Here is a 13,913-nt window from a genome sequence, read left to right as displayed (position 1 = left end):
AATCAAAGTTCTTGGTTTCTTTGGAGTTTTTTTTAGTATTTTGACATGGTATCAGAGCAAGGTTTCGGCACATTCTGAGTGGAGTTCGTGATCTTCTACCAATCAAATGCTTGGCATCGAAAATAGTGTTGATCGGGTTCATCACGACCTGGTTCTTGGTCGTTTCTATTCCAATTTTCCGATGGGCTATTTCATTTGTCTCTTGGTTGCATCATGTCATCAGATAAGTTGGAATAGTTTCCTATTAGATTTACTGGAAAAAATTATTGTGCTTGGGAGTTTCAATTTAAATTATTTGTTAAAGGAAAAGAATTATGGGGTCATATTGGTGGGAGTAATCCTGCACCTCGTGATGTTGAGGCTGTCTAAGTGGGAAATTAAGGATGCTCGGGTTATGACTTGGATCCTTAGATCGGTTGAACCTCACCTTGTTCTCAATCTGAGGTCTTATAAAATTGTTGCTGCTATGTGGAATTATCTCCACATGGTTTACAATTAAGACAACTCTACTAGGCGTTTTCAATTAGAGTATGAGATGGCTAATTTCACACAAGGAAGTCTCTCAATTGAAGAATATTTTTCTGGTTTTCAAACTATTTGGATTGATTATTCTGACATTGTTTATGCTAATGTTCCCGCTACAGCTATCTCTGTTGTCCAAGCAGTGCATGTAACCAGCAAGCGAGATCAATTCTTGATGAAGCTACGACCCGACTTAGAAATTACACGGTCTAATCTAATGAATCGTCATCCTGTACCATCCCTGGATGCCTGCATGAGTGAACTTCTGCGTGAGGAGCAGCGTATCGTAACTCAAGCTACCATGGAACATTGGGCTAATGTTAGTGCACCTATTTTGTGGCTTATGCAGCACAGGGGCGGAATAAGGGTCGAGACATGCGTGCTGTCCAGTGCTTTAGTTGTAAAGATTTTGGTCACATTGCTCGAGATTGTCCCAAAAAGTTCTATAACTACAACAAGAAACAAGGTCATATCATCTCTACTTGTCCCATTTAGCCTAAAAGGAAGCAGGGTACTGCTTATCATGCCTTCACCGGTGCCTCTAGTTCTATTACATTGTCTGTTGCCTCATTGGTTGTTCATATTCCCGCTCCTACAGTCTTAGCAAACCCGAACACACTCACTCCTGAAATAGTACAACAAATGATCATTTCTGTTTTTTCTATTTTTGGGCTCTCAGGTAATCATACAGTTTCTTCTAAGCCATGGTATTTTGACTCTGAAGCTTCTAACCATATGAAGCATACTGTTTTTTCTCTTTCCAATGTCATAAATTATGATGGAAATCTGAAAATTAACACTACTGATGACAATTATCTGCCTATCGGTGTTGTTGGTGATCTTTCCTCTTCCTTAACTAATGTTTTTACGTCTCCTGACCTCTCCACAAATCTTATTTTTGTTGGTCAATTGGTTGTTAATAATTGTAATATCAATTTCTCCCGTTTTGGTTGTGTTGTGCAGGATCAAGTGTCCGGGAAGATGATCGTGAAGGGACCTAAAGTGGGACGACTCTTTCCCCTTCATGTTTCTCCTTCCACTATCATTCCTAGTTTTCTTTTACTTTCCTTTCCATGTAATGTTGTTGGTTTTGGACATAAGATGTGGCATAGACGTCTTGGCCATCTAAACTCTGATGTACTTCGTACTTTGTTTAATTCTGGATTATTGGGAAATAAAACATTTTCTTTTCTTGATCTTTCTTTCGATTGTACGTCATGCAAACTTGGCAAAAGTAAAGTTCTACCTCATTCCGCATCTCGTGCCTCACAATGTTTTGAAATTATACATAGTGATGTTTGGAGGATTGCACCTATTGTTTCTCACGCACATTACAAGTACTTTGTTACTTTCATTGATGATTTTAGTTGTTTTACTTGGGTTTACTTCCTTCGGGCTAAGGCTAAATTTTTTTCAATCTTTAAGCGCTTTCTTGCACTTATTGAGACTCAATTTTCTACTAGCATCAAGGTCTTGCGCTCTGATTTTGACAGAGAATACATGTCTAATGAGTTTCAAGACTTTCTTCAAAGTAAAGGGATCATCTCTCAGCGTTCTTGTCCTTCAACACCACAACAAAACAATGTTGCGGAGAGGAAAAATCGCCAACTTCTTGATGTGGTAAGAAATCTTTTACTTGACTCATCGGTTCCTCCTCGTTTTTGGTGTGAAACACTTTCTACTGCAATTCATTTGATCAATCGTTTACTCTCTCCTATGTTAAATCATGTTTCTCATTTCTCTAAGTTGTTTGGTCATTCTTCTTTATATTCTGATCTTCGTACATTTGGTTGTGTTTGTTTTGTGCATCTACCTACTCATGAACAACATAAACTAACTGTTCAGTCTGTTAAGTGTGTTTTTCTTAGTTATGCTATCCCTCACAAGGGTTATGTTTATTATGATCCTCATGCTCGTCGTATACGAGTTTCTTAGAATGTGATTTTCTTTGAAAATCAATATTTCTTTTCATCTCATGTTGAGCTATCATCTACATCTGTATCTCTTCTGCCTAGTTTTTTTGATTCCCAAATAATTGTGGAAATGTTCAAACCTGATTTTGCGTATGAAAGACGTAGTCGACATGAGTTTGGTTCCACTTCCTCTGTGATCCCTTCCGATCTTGACCCAGCGCCCAATTTTGCTCCTGCTTCCACCACTCTTCGTCGGTCTACTCGTCTTTCTTGACCCCCTGATTGGTATGGATTTTTCTCTCCTGTCTGTCTTGTTGCTACTTTATCCATTATTTCTATTCTCTATTGCTACAAACAGGCCATGGAACATGAGTGTTGGCAAAATGCAATGCAAGCAGAACTTCAAGCAATTGGAAGAGAATCATACTTGGGATATTGTTCTTTGTCCTCCTACAGTCAAACCTATTGGGAGTAGATGGGTTTTCTCTATAAAACTTCGTTCTGATGGCTTTTTGGACCGGTACAAAGCTTGCCTCGTAGCTCTAGGTAACAAACAGGAATATGGGGTTGATTATGGGGAGACATTTGCTCCTGTTGCCCAAAATGACCACGGTTTGAACCATCTTAGCTATTGCCGCTTCACAGTCATGGCAACTACATCAAATGGCTGTAAAAAAATGTTTTTCTTCATGGTGATCTCTAGGAAGAGATTTACATGAAGCTTCCCTTTGGTTATGACTACTTCTTCTCTTCATGATGTTTGTAAGCTAAAACGTTCTTTGTATGGGCTCAAGCAAGCGCCCCGGGCTTGGTTTGAGAAGTTTCGTAGCACAATTCTTTCCTTCAGTTTTACCCAAAATCGGTATGATTCTTCTCTCTTCTTCTATACGTCTGTGTTGGGTATAATCCTTTTGTTGGTTTATGTGGATAATATTATCATTACTGGCACTGACTGTGGTTGATTACTAAGCTTCAGCAGATGTTACATACAACTTTCCATATGAAAGATCTTAGACAGCTCACATACTTCTTAGGATTGGAAGTTCATTATCGGGCTAGTGGTATTTTCGTGAACCAGCATAAGTATATTTAAGATCTTATCACTTTGGTTGTTTTGGAGGACACTTCTTCTGTTGATACTCCTATGGAGGTAAATGCTAAATACAGGAAAGATGAAGGGGACCTTCTGGATGATCCTACTCTTTATCGGCGCCTGGTTGGGAGTTTTATCTACTTGACCACTACTCGACCTGATATCTCCTATGTTGTTCATCAGGTCAATCAGTTTATGAATTCTCATCGACATCTCCATCTTGCTGCAGTTCGATGCATCAGCCGTTATCTTCGAGGTTCACCTACTCATGGGTTATTTTTTTCTATCGGCTCCTCTCTTCAACTTGTTGCCTATAGTGATGCTGATTGGGTTGGGTGTCCAAATACACGTCGATCTACTACGGGTTGGTATATGTTTTTAGGTGATGCCTTAATTTCTTGGAGATGTAAGAAACAAGATCGTGTTTCTAAATCCTCTATTGAGGTCAAGTATCGTGCCATGTCTCCTGCTTGTTCTGAAATTATATGGCTACGCGGTCTTCTTGAGGAGCTTGGGTTTCCTCAAACTACTTCTACACCTCTTCATGCTGATAACACTAGTGCTATTCAAATTGCCACCAATCCCATTTTTCATGAACGTACCAAGCACATTGAGGTTGATTGTCATTCTATTCGAGATACCTTGGAAAGTCGGTTGATATCTCTTCCTCACATCTTTTCTGATCTCCAAGTGGTTGATATCTTCACCAAAGCTTTGACTCGACAGTGGCATCAATTTCTTGTTGGCAAATTGTTGTTGGTTGATTTACCAGCATCAATTTGAGGGGGGATGTTAATGTTACCATATACAATTTAGGAATCATATTGGTTGTACATATAGGAATGTTAATGTTACCATGTACAATTTAGGAATCATATTGGTTGTACATATAGGAAAAGATTAACAGATTGGCTTACCATGTATTTGTTGATGTTACCGTATACAATTTAGGAATCAGTTAGACTTCATGTATAGGATATATATCTTTATATAGATGGATGCAATAAAAATATTAAAAAAAAAAAAAAAAACAAATCATAGTTCTTGGTTTCTGTGGAGTTTTTTTTTAGTATTTTGATAATCTAACCCATGGGCCCTCATCACAGTATTGTTGAGTCAAAGATGAACGTGAGGACAACCAACGTCCATGTACCTCTCAATGTCAGGCATCCTGAACTTGGCTAGTAAATTGGTCACTGGTATACTATCAAGATCATCCCAAACAACTGAAATGTCAAATACTCTCAACTACCTGATACGTTGCTTGATACGATCCATGTGTGTGTGAGTATCCCCAAGAATCGTGGTGTGTACTGTTGTGGATGGGACGACCTCAGATTGACTGTGTAATAGATAAGGTGGGGCTTGTGGCACTATTTGACTAAGTGGTGGTGGCAGTAGTGAATCATGAGGCACCTCATCCTAAGCTATAGGTTGTCTACTCTACTGACTACCCATATCCTATCTAAGATTGGTCAAGGCCTCCTGAATGGAAGCCATAAACGTTGTGAGCTGGTCAACTATGACAAACTATTGATCCATGTCTGATCTCATGGAAGTACGAACTAATCTACCTTCTACTTTGACCCAAGATGGTGAATTTAGATTGAGAACGAAGAGTTAATCCTACAAAGCATGAAGAACAAGATAAGGTATGGCATGGGGAAAACATGGAAGAAATGTTAAATTGAACTAAAAGAAACAAGCCATCAAAGTGTAGAAGGATTATCTGATTGTAACTTAAACTTGTACTACTCTCTGAGCATTCTCAATTGGAGACTGAAAATGGAGTACTAGGTCCAAACTGTAACTAAAAAGGCTCTGAAGGCTTTCAGATTGCACCCACATGTAAGAAAGGAAATCCTGATCGAATGATCTAAGGCTCACCTTACAAGGTCAATGTGGCTAAGGGGGAAATGTGGACTTTAAAAAATCCCTAGCAGAAGTGATCGTACCCTTCGGTGATATGCAACCCTCTACACGTCTCCGAATAAATGAGGCGCTTCTATGCAAAGTGATCATCACCTCCACACATGCACTATCTTGACATCCCAAAGGGTTTCCTATGGTGAAAACTCTCACAACTCTTAACACTCAATAGTCAACTAAAGTGTATGGTGAGCAGTGTGGGTGCATTCGACAATCCTATGAAGCTAAAACAGAAAATGAAACACATTGGTCACACAAATATCCATGAAACCTAGCTTTGGGTTATACAAGTCTTCAAGTATCGAACTCCAATCAACATCAATATGTCAACATCTTCCAAAATGTTCCCAAACATCTATATAGTCTGTTGCTAGACTTTACTCTTAATAACTGGCTTGCCCAGAGAAACAAGTACACACAAGGCCTCACACTTGCAAATATAAGAACCAAAAATAAATGAATGACCAAAATTAGAGGGTTGGAGATAAGAGGATAAATGTGTAACCCACACAGACAAAAAACATGCAATCACACAAGAGAAGAGCAGTCATGCAACAAGCAGTCAAGCAGAGCGCAAATATATCATCCATGTCCACACATAAGCTAAACGAGAATATGACAATCAAAATGAATAGTAACAAGGATAGCATGCTCATAGATGATTAAGATAATATACAAGCAAGAGAATCAACACTAAGACAAACAAGATATACAACAAAATGAACATACATGTTAAAGTGAGCAAGATAATCATGGCAAGAGCATAATCAATATGCTAAGACAAACAAGAGAATCAATCAATATCATCAGTCTGTCAGTGCCCCAAATGGATATAGCAGTCAAGCATATAAAATCACCACATCAAACTCTCAATGTGCTATGATCACTCAAGCATAGAAAAGCACAAAGAGAAGGTATCCATCAACCAACTAATCAAACGCCACATTTGTCTCAACTTAAGTTCAAGCTTGACTCTCTATGATCCCCAGTGGAGTCACCATTTTGTGGACCCGCATTTTTCATGTGTGTCCCCACTCGACGGCGATACTTGCTTTTTAATTTGTGAAAAAAAAATGATTTTTAGAAAAGACTTGGAGTCGCCACTTATTTTTGTTTTATTTTTTAAAGGGAAAACAAAATAAGAAAGAAAAACTTGTGTGACTCCTTATTTGGAAAAAACATGTTTGCAAAAAAAATTGAGTCTGAGTTTAGGGGTTAGGTTACTTATTAGAAAGGTACAATGGTGAGTCGTGGCACCCCTCTAAGCCAATAATGAGGTCTTTACTAATCAAGATGAGACAAATATGGCAATTGATCAGTTAATCATTGGATACTAAGAAATGAGAATCATGAAAATAAAGAATGAATAAGCAAGAGAAATTTGAAAGTGTACCTTAGTTGCAAGTTGAGTGCTGAAAGTTTCTTCTCCAACAAGGTATTTTAGGCTGCAACTCACTGCTCTTTCTTATCCTCCTGATCATTAGAAACCTGGAATATTTCTTTGCATCCCCCCTCTTTCACCACCTCATTTCTCCTATATCATCCAACTCACACCTCTATTTCTTGTTTCCCCTCCAAGCCTCCACCAGCTCTACTGCTCCCTATTTAGAGATGTCTTCATCCTAACCACCACCATGCTGAGATAGCAATGTCTTTTGCTACGCGTCTCATGCAGCCCACTCACTTGTAGAGGTCGTCCCCCACTAACCAACATGTTGTCATTTGCTAACATCTTCTCTAAATGCAGCACGTGCTCCCCAAAACTCCACCATTTGGCAAAAGAAAATGGAAGCAAAAAAAAAAAAAAAAAAAAGGTTATTCCAAATAAGGGTCTACAATATAATAATAGAATACTTTATATAAAAAGTATAAATTAAATTTTATATTTTTAAGAATTACTTTTTTAAAAAAATTGAAAATTGAAATAATAAAAAAATAATATCTTAATTTTTTAAAATTATTATTTTTTTCAATATAAATATTTAAAATTCTTATATTTTATATGAAAATTATTAATATATTTCTATGTTAAAAATAATAAAATAGAAAGTCTATATAGGATACTCAATTTTATGCCTATTAAGAAATATTAACGGTTACTTAAATCTATATTAAATTAAAATACAGTTGACTTAATTTTACAACCAATAAATCATCACAATTTATACTCAAATATAAAAAATGGATCACCAAAATGCATTAAAAATATATAAAATTTATCCTACAAATCTAATAATGTTTGTTAATTAAATTAATAATTATTTGATTAAAAAGGTTATTGAAAATTCAAATTTGAAAATTTAGGTCATATTTGATAACTATTTTTTAAAATATTTCTAAAAAAGAGTTTTTAAGAATAATTTTGTTTGTTTGAGAACCTAAAATGTTTTGAACTTGTTTTTAATATTTTTAAATATATTTTAAAAATAATTTTTATGTTAATAACTTTATTTTTAATTGTTATGTATGTTTATATAATTATTTTTTAAAATAACGGTTAGAAAACAAGTGAAAAAAATTATAAAATATTTTCTAAAAACATTTTATTTTTTATTTTTGAGAAAAAAATAGTTTTTAATTATCAAATATGTTTTCTAATTTTTTTAATCTAAAATACAAAAAACTGTTTAAAAAAATAATTATCAAACAAATTATTTTTTTTACGTTAGTTTGACAAAAATGTGATTATTATTTTTTCATAAGAATCATTTTTTCTTTTAAATCATATTATAAATACTTAAAATAGTTAAAAAATAAAGGGATAACTGATCAAAAGGGACAAAAATCCCTCAATATTGTAAAACTAACCCCCCCACTTTTAATAGCCTCCAAAATGATTCAATCTTGACAAAAATATCCCTCAGCTACATCAGCTCCTTTTTCCCTCCCATTTTAATTTTATTTCCCTCCATTCACCTCTTTTTTATTCTTTCTTCCACTTTCTCCTGTTATTCCGTTTCTCTATTTTCAGTGCATTTTTTCAAGTCTCACACAGTTTCTCTTCAGATTTCTTCAACTTAAAACGCTTTAAGTTGAGGTTGGATAAACAGTGTACGTTTATTTTTATTTTTATATATTTTTTTCTTTCATGTTTTTATTTATTGAATATTTTCAAACATTTAATGAGATGTAGTAAATATTTAAATAAGTTTGAAATTGTTATAATTTTTTTAATATCATTTACAGCCATGAAAAAAGGGGATTAAAATAAGGAAACAATCAGCTTAAAAAGTGTAGTGTGGAAAAACATTGTCCACATGGAAAAATCAAATGATGGTAAGTAATAAAACTTATGGAATTTTATGATGGTTTTGGTATTGTTTGCATATTTGTTCTTTATATAGATGTAAATATATGTGTTAATAGGGTTTTGATATAATATATAAAGTTATCTTTTTTAGTTATATATCAAAACCTTACGGATATTAAGTTGAACTTGACGTAAGTTAAGATTGTATATAGGTATTTTATAGTAACATTATATTATTGTTATTTTATTTAATTATACTCAATTTGAGTTGAATCATTTGCAAATTGCCCTTGACATTAAATGAATTACAACATAACCAATCTTTTAGTAAATAAATATATTTTTATTGTTTAAAATAGTTTAGAGTTACAATGTCTGAATTTATTTAATAACTATATACATTGTATTTCTATATCATTATTGGTATTATTTGAGGTAGTAAAGATGATTAATAATGTTATTTATTTGTTGTTTATTAAAAAAATAAATGTGTAATGAAATAATATGTATTTAATAATGAATGAGTTTTTTAAAATTAATACCTACTTATTGGTGCTAATGCTATGATGTAATTAAAAAATATTCTAATATTGTTTGTTGATGCCACTAATTGAATTATTTTGTTATTTCAGTGGTTGTTGAAGTAGGAATAATGCTTTTATATGAAGGAGAATGGGTACGAGATGGAAATGCTTTCTATTTCGAAGGAAGTAAAGGTAAAGGCATTGAGATCCCGAAAACCATATCATATAAAGAGTTATTAGGGGTTGTCCATCATATTCTGAAGCTAGATCCAACAAATTGTTTTCTTTCAATGAAGTGTGTATTCAATGCCAACATACCCACAAGTCCTATACAACTAACTGATGATGGGGATGTGAAATTCTTTATTGGTTTAAATTGTACAAATGGTAAACTACCTGTTCCATTATGCATCACAGTTGAAAAGAGAATTGATAATCACAATCAGAAATCAATTTGCAATTCTTATTCCGAATGTCATATGTCTTCTGAGATTGATAAAGAATTGAATGGGGACTCAATGTTGATGCATAGAAGTAGACACATTCATTGTGATTTAGTTGAAACTCTTACTATTGATGGTGAAAATGGACCAAGATTTCAAAATGAGTCACTTGAAGGGTATAAAGTTCATGATTGGAACATGAATGAGATTGCAATTAATGAGGAGGATTATAGGATGAATACTAACCCTACTAATGATAAGTAAGTGACCCAAATTGGCTCATTAAAACTGTTTCAGCTCAGAGTGCAAAAATCTTGACCATGATTGATACAAATGATGGTTTCATACATGACAATCCCACTATAATGAAAGATGTAGCAAATGAAAGACAAAACATGATGCAACAACCTATAGTTAGTGGAATTAGTGATGATCATCTAGAAGAGCACCAAATATACTCAAGTAAGAAAGAATTACAAAGGAAGTTGTATATGATGGCTTTGAAAAGGAAGTTTGAGTTCAAAACAACTAAATCCACTACTAAGTTATTGCTTGTTGAATGTTTTGATAAATAATGCAAGTGGCGAGTTCGTGCTACCAAGTTGGGGGTTTCCAATATATTTCAAATAATGAAATTCTATTCAACACACACTTGTCGGTTAGATATGATGTCTCGTGACAATCGACATGCAAGTAGTTGGTTGATTGGTGAGAGTACATAAGTTGTTCCATGATGCTGCCCATGCTTATCGTGTTTCAGAGTTTAATTTTATATTTGGGCAACTAGAGATGATTGACCCAAGAGCAATAAGATATTTGATGGATATAGGAGTTGATCGATGGGCACGTTCATAGTCTAACGGAAAAAGATATAATATCATGACGACAAGGATCGTTGAAAGCCTTAATGTTGTGTTGAAAAATGCTAGAGATCTTCCCGTTTTGCAATTGGTTGAAGAATTGAGAAACTTACTTCAAAAATGGTTTGTGACTCGTCAACAACAAGCAATGTCAATGTCAACTGAACTTACCATGTGGGCTGATGGAGAACTTCATTCGAGGTATAATATGTCAGCAACATATTGAGTGAAACCTATCAACTCCAAGGAGTGTAATGTTAACTATGTCGGCATTAGTGCTCAAGTGAATTTAGACACTCGTTCATGCACATGTCGAAAATTTGATTTTGATCATATTCCATGTGCACATGCTATTACTGCTTGTAGATTTTACAACATTTCATGTTACACTTTGTGCTCCAAGTATTTTACTACTAAAACATTGTTATATTCATATTCAGAGTGTATTTATCCAACTGGAAATGAAATAGATTGGGTAGTACCTAATCATATTCGTGGCAAAGTTGTATTACCACCTAAAACGAGACGCCCAACAGGAAGACCAAGGAAAGTAAGAATGCCTTCTGGTGGAGAGGGCAAGCGCACATCTCGTTGTAGTCGATGTGGTCAATATGGGCATAATCGGAAAACATGCAAACGACCAATCCCTTGATATCATGATAGCTTTGGCACTCTATGAACTTACATGGAATGAAAATTGTAATAGTGAGCTTTTTTGTTTTTTTGGTACCCATGTGAACGGAAATGTAAGTTACTTTTTTTGTATAAGGTGATAGGATAAGCACATAGATGAATATTGTAATAATGATCCCCTTTTTTTGCATACCCATAGAAATGGAGATATTTGTTACTTTTGTACATATATGTTATGATGAGTTATGTATAAAGTATGAATGAAAATTGCATGTTTATTCTCAAACTATGGACTCAACTGTTCTCACATTTATTGATAAGGAACTTGACAATAGTTAAGTTCAGGTTTTGTCTGAAGACTGTAGACTTAACTACCTTTAAGTTTGTACATAAAACAACTTGACAATGGTTAAGTTCAGGTTTTGTTTAAAGATTGTTGACTTAATTGCCTTCAAATTGGTACATAAAACAACTTAACAATAGTTAAGTTTAGGTTTTGTCTAAAGACTGTGGACTTAACTACCTTCAAGTTTATACATAAAACAACTTGACAATAGTTAAGTTCAGGTTTTGTTTAAAGACTGTGAACTTAACTACCTTCAAGTTTGTACATAAAACAACTTGACAATAGTTAAGTTCAAGTTTTGTCTAAAGACTGTGGACTTAACTACCTTCAAGTTTGTACACATAACAACTTGACAACAATCAAGTTTAGTTTAAAAGGTCAATTGTATACATAACTATCGAACAACATTCATCAAAATATCCAAGTATATAATATATCAAGTTGTCCAACTACATTTATCAAAATGTCTAACTACATACATGAAGTTATCCAATTACATATAACAAACCATCCAACTACATTATCAAAATGTGAAATATCAACATGAATTCATTACATGGACAAGTATTTCATATAAAATAACTCTGCTGCCATCTTTTCCCGAAACCAGTCCATTCGAGCACTTGTTAATGACTTCAATGGATGGTTGTGCATTAAGTATTCAACATATTTGATAACAAACATGCCACAATCACCACTGCATGGTACACAGATAATCAGTGTTAGGACTATTATTAAAGATTAATTGTATAAGATATGAAAGTAAATTTAAGATCACTTACTCATTTTCCTGTTGAGGAATATCTTACAATCGTTCAATTTCCCATTCCTGGTAGTTAACTTTTGTGTTACCATGAAGCTCATAATATGCTATTGCATTCAATATATGCGGCAACAATTTGGCTAATGGTTTAATGGCAACTTGCAATCTTGCATTATTATTGATGCACATCAATGAGTCATATACATATATAATCCTTCGATGAAGGTGGACAACTCCTAATACCCAGTGACTAACCCAAACATTGATGGGGACATACACAATGTCAACATCATGCCATTTGACAGAATAAAGAGGCTGCAAACCATTGGCATAATCAATAAGAATGTCATTCTCTGGTAATTTGAATTGGTTCCATTTCTTGCCATGCTTAATCCATCTTGCTTGAGCATTTTGCTACATAGAATAAAGTTAACATACATAAATAAATAACCAAGATCATAAGATTCATTATTACAAAAAATTAAAAATGATAACTAAAATTCAAACTATACATACCCAAAACATAGTATCCACTGTGGTAAACTTTTGGGAAAAAAGATGAGGATTTTCTATTCGCCACTTCCCGAAAAAAAAAAAAAGGGGCAACATCAATGTGCTAACAATTACAACCTGTTTATTCTAGTGTTTATTGAAATTTGAAACAAAACCAAACCATTTTGAAATTGCAACCTGTTGACAATGAACTTAATAGCAGTTAAGTTCAGTTTTTTCTTAACATATATATTTAAATCAAAATTCTAAATATTTGGATAAAATAATTTCATAAAAATTATATTCAAATACATTATAAATTCATAACAAATAACTTCATTACACAAAATTTCAAAACCTTTTGATGGTAAACTTGATAGTAGTTAAGTTTAGTTTTTTCTAATCATTCAAATATTGCTTTAAACCTTGGACTATAACCTCACTGAGAAAATTTTCAACAATTAGATTATCAATTCATGAAAAATAAATTCATAAAAAAAAGGATAATCGATTAAAAGGGATAAATTTTTCTTTAAAAAAATTAAAAATCAAAATTTCAAGTAGAAAATTAATGTTTACTGAATCAATTGATTTCTTCTCATTTTTTTATGATGATAACGAGGTTTCAAAATTTTCATTTCTTTCACTTCTCTTTTTTCCCAAAATTTTATACCTCTTCTGTTTCGTATTTTCCATCACCGAATTTTTTTCTTCCTTCATTTTCATGAACTAAATCAACACATAATATCAGAAAGATGAAAAATATGGTTTGATTTAAAAAATAAATAAAAGGAACCAAAATAAGACACTTAGGGTTTCTTCTCATTTCATGGATGAAGATTCATATGTATAGTTCAAAAAACTGAAATCAAAGAATGAAACAATGAAACTTATTTTGTTTTTTTCTTGTGTTGTGTTGCCTTTTTGTTCTCTTGCAATAAACGGAAAAGTCCTTCATGATTTCTTTCTCGCAGGTTAACAGATGGAACAAATGGGTTTGCAGGATAAGGAAGAGACACAGCACAGGGGAAAATTGGAGTTGGAAGGAAAATGGGCTGAAAAGATAGCTGAGGGGGTATTTTTGTTCGAGTTTGATCATTTTTGAGACTTAAATAAGTGGGGGGTTAGTTTTGCAATATCGAGGG

At 33.6% G+C, this 13,913-nt stretch overlaps 1 long non-coding RNA gene across 1 annotated transcript; it reads right to left on the bottom strand.

Moving 5' to 3' along the window:
- Positions 1 to 12,085: 12,085 nt before the first annotated feature.
- Positions 12,086 to 12,853, bottom strand: LOC117915576. The gene is made up of 3 exons (XR_004651415.1): positions 12,793 to 12,853; positions 12,296 to 12,690; positions 12,086 to 12,210 (listed from the first exon to the last, which is right to left on the bottom strand). It is a non-coding gene; the product is annotated as an uncharacterized LOC117915576 (long non-coding RNA).
- Positions 12,854 to 13,913: the final 1,060 nt, after the last annotated feature.

Source organism: Vitis riparia, chromosome 6 (genome assembly GCF_004353265.1).
Source record: "Vitis riparia cultivar Riparia Gloire de Montpellier isolate 1030 chromosome 6, EGFV_Vit.rip_1.0, whole genome shotgun sequence".
NCBI lineage: Eukaryota > Viridiplantae > Streptophyta > Magnoliopsida > Vitales > Vitaceae > Vitis > Vitis riparia.
Note: the sequence above shows the minus strand (reverse complement) of the source record. Positions and strands in the feature narration are given on the sequence as shown.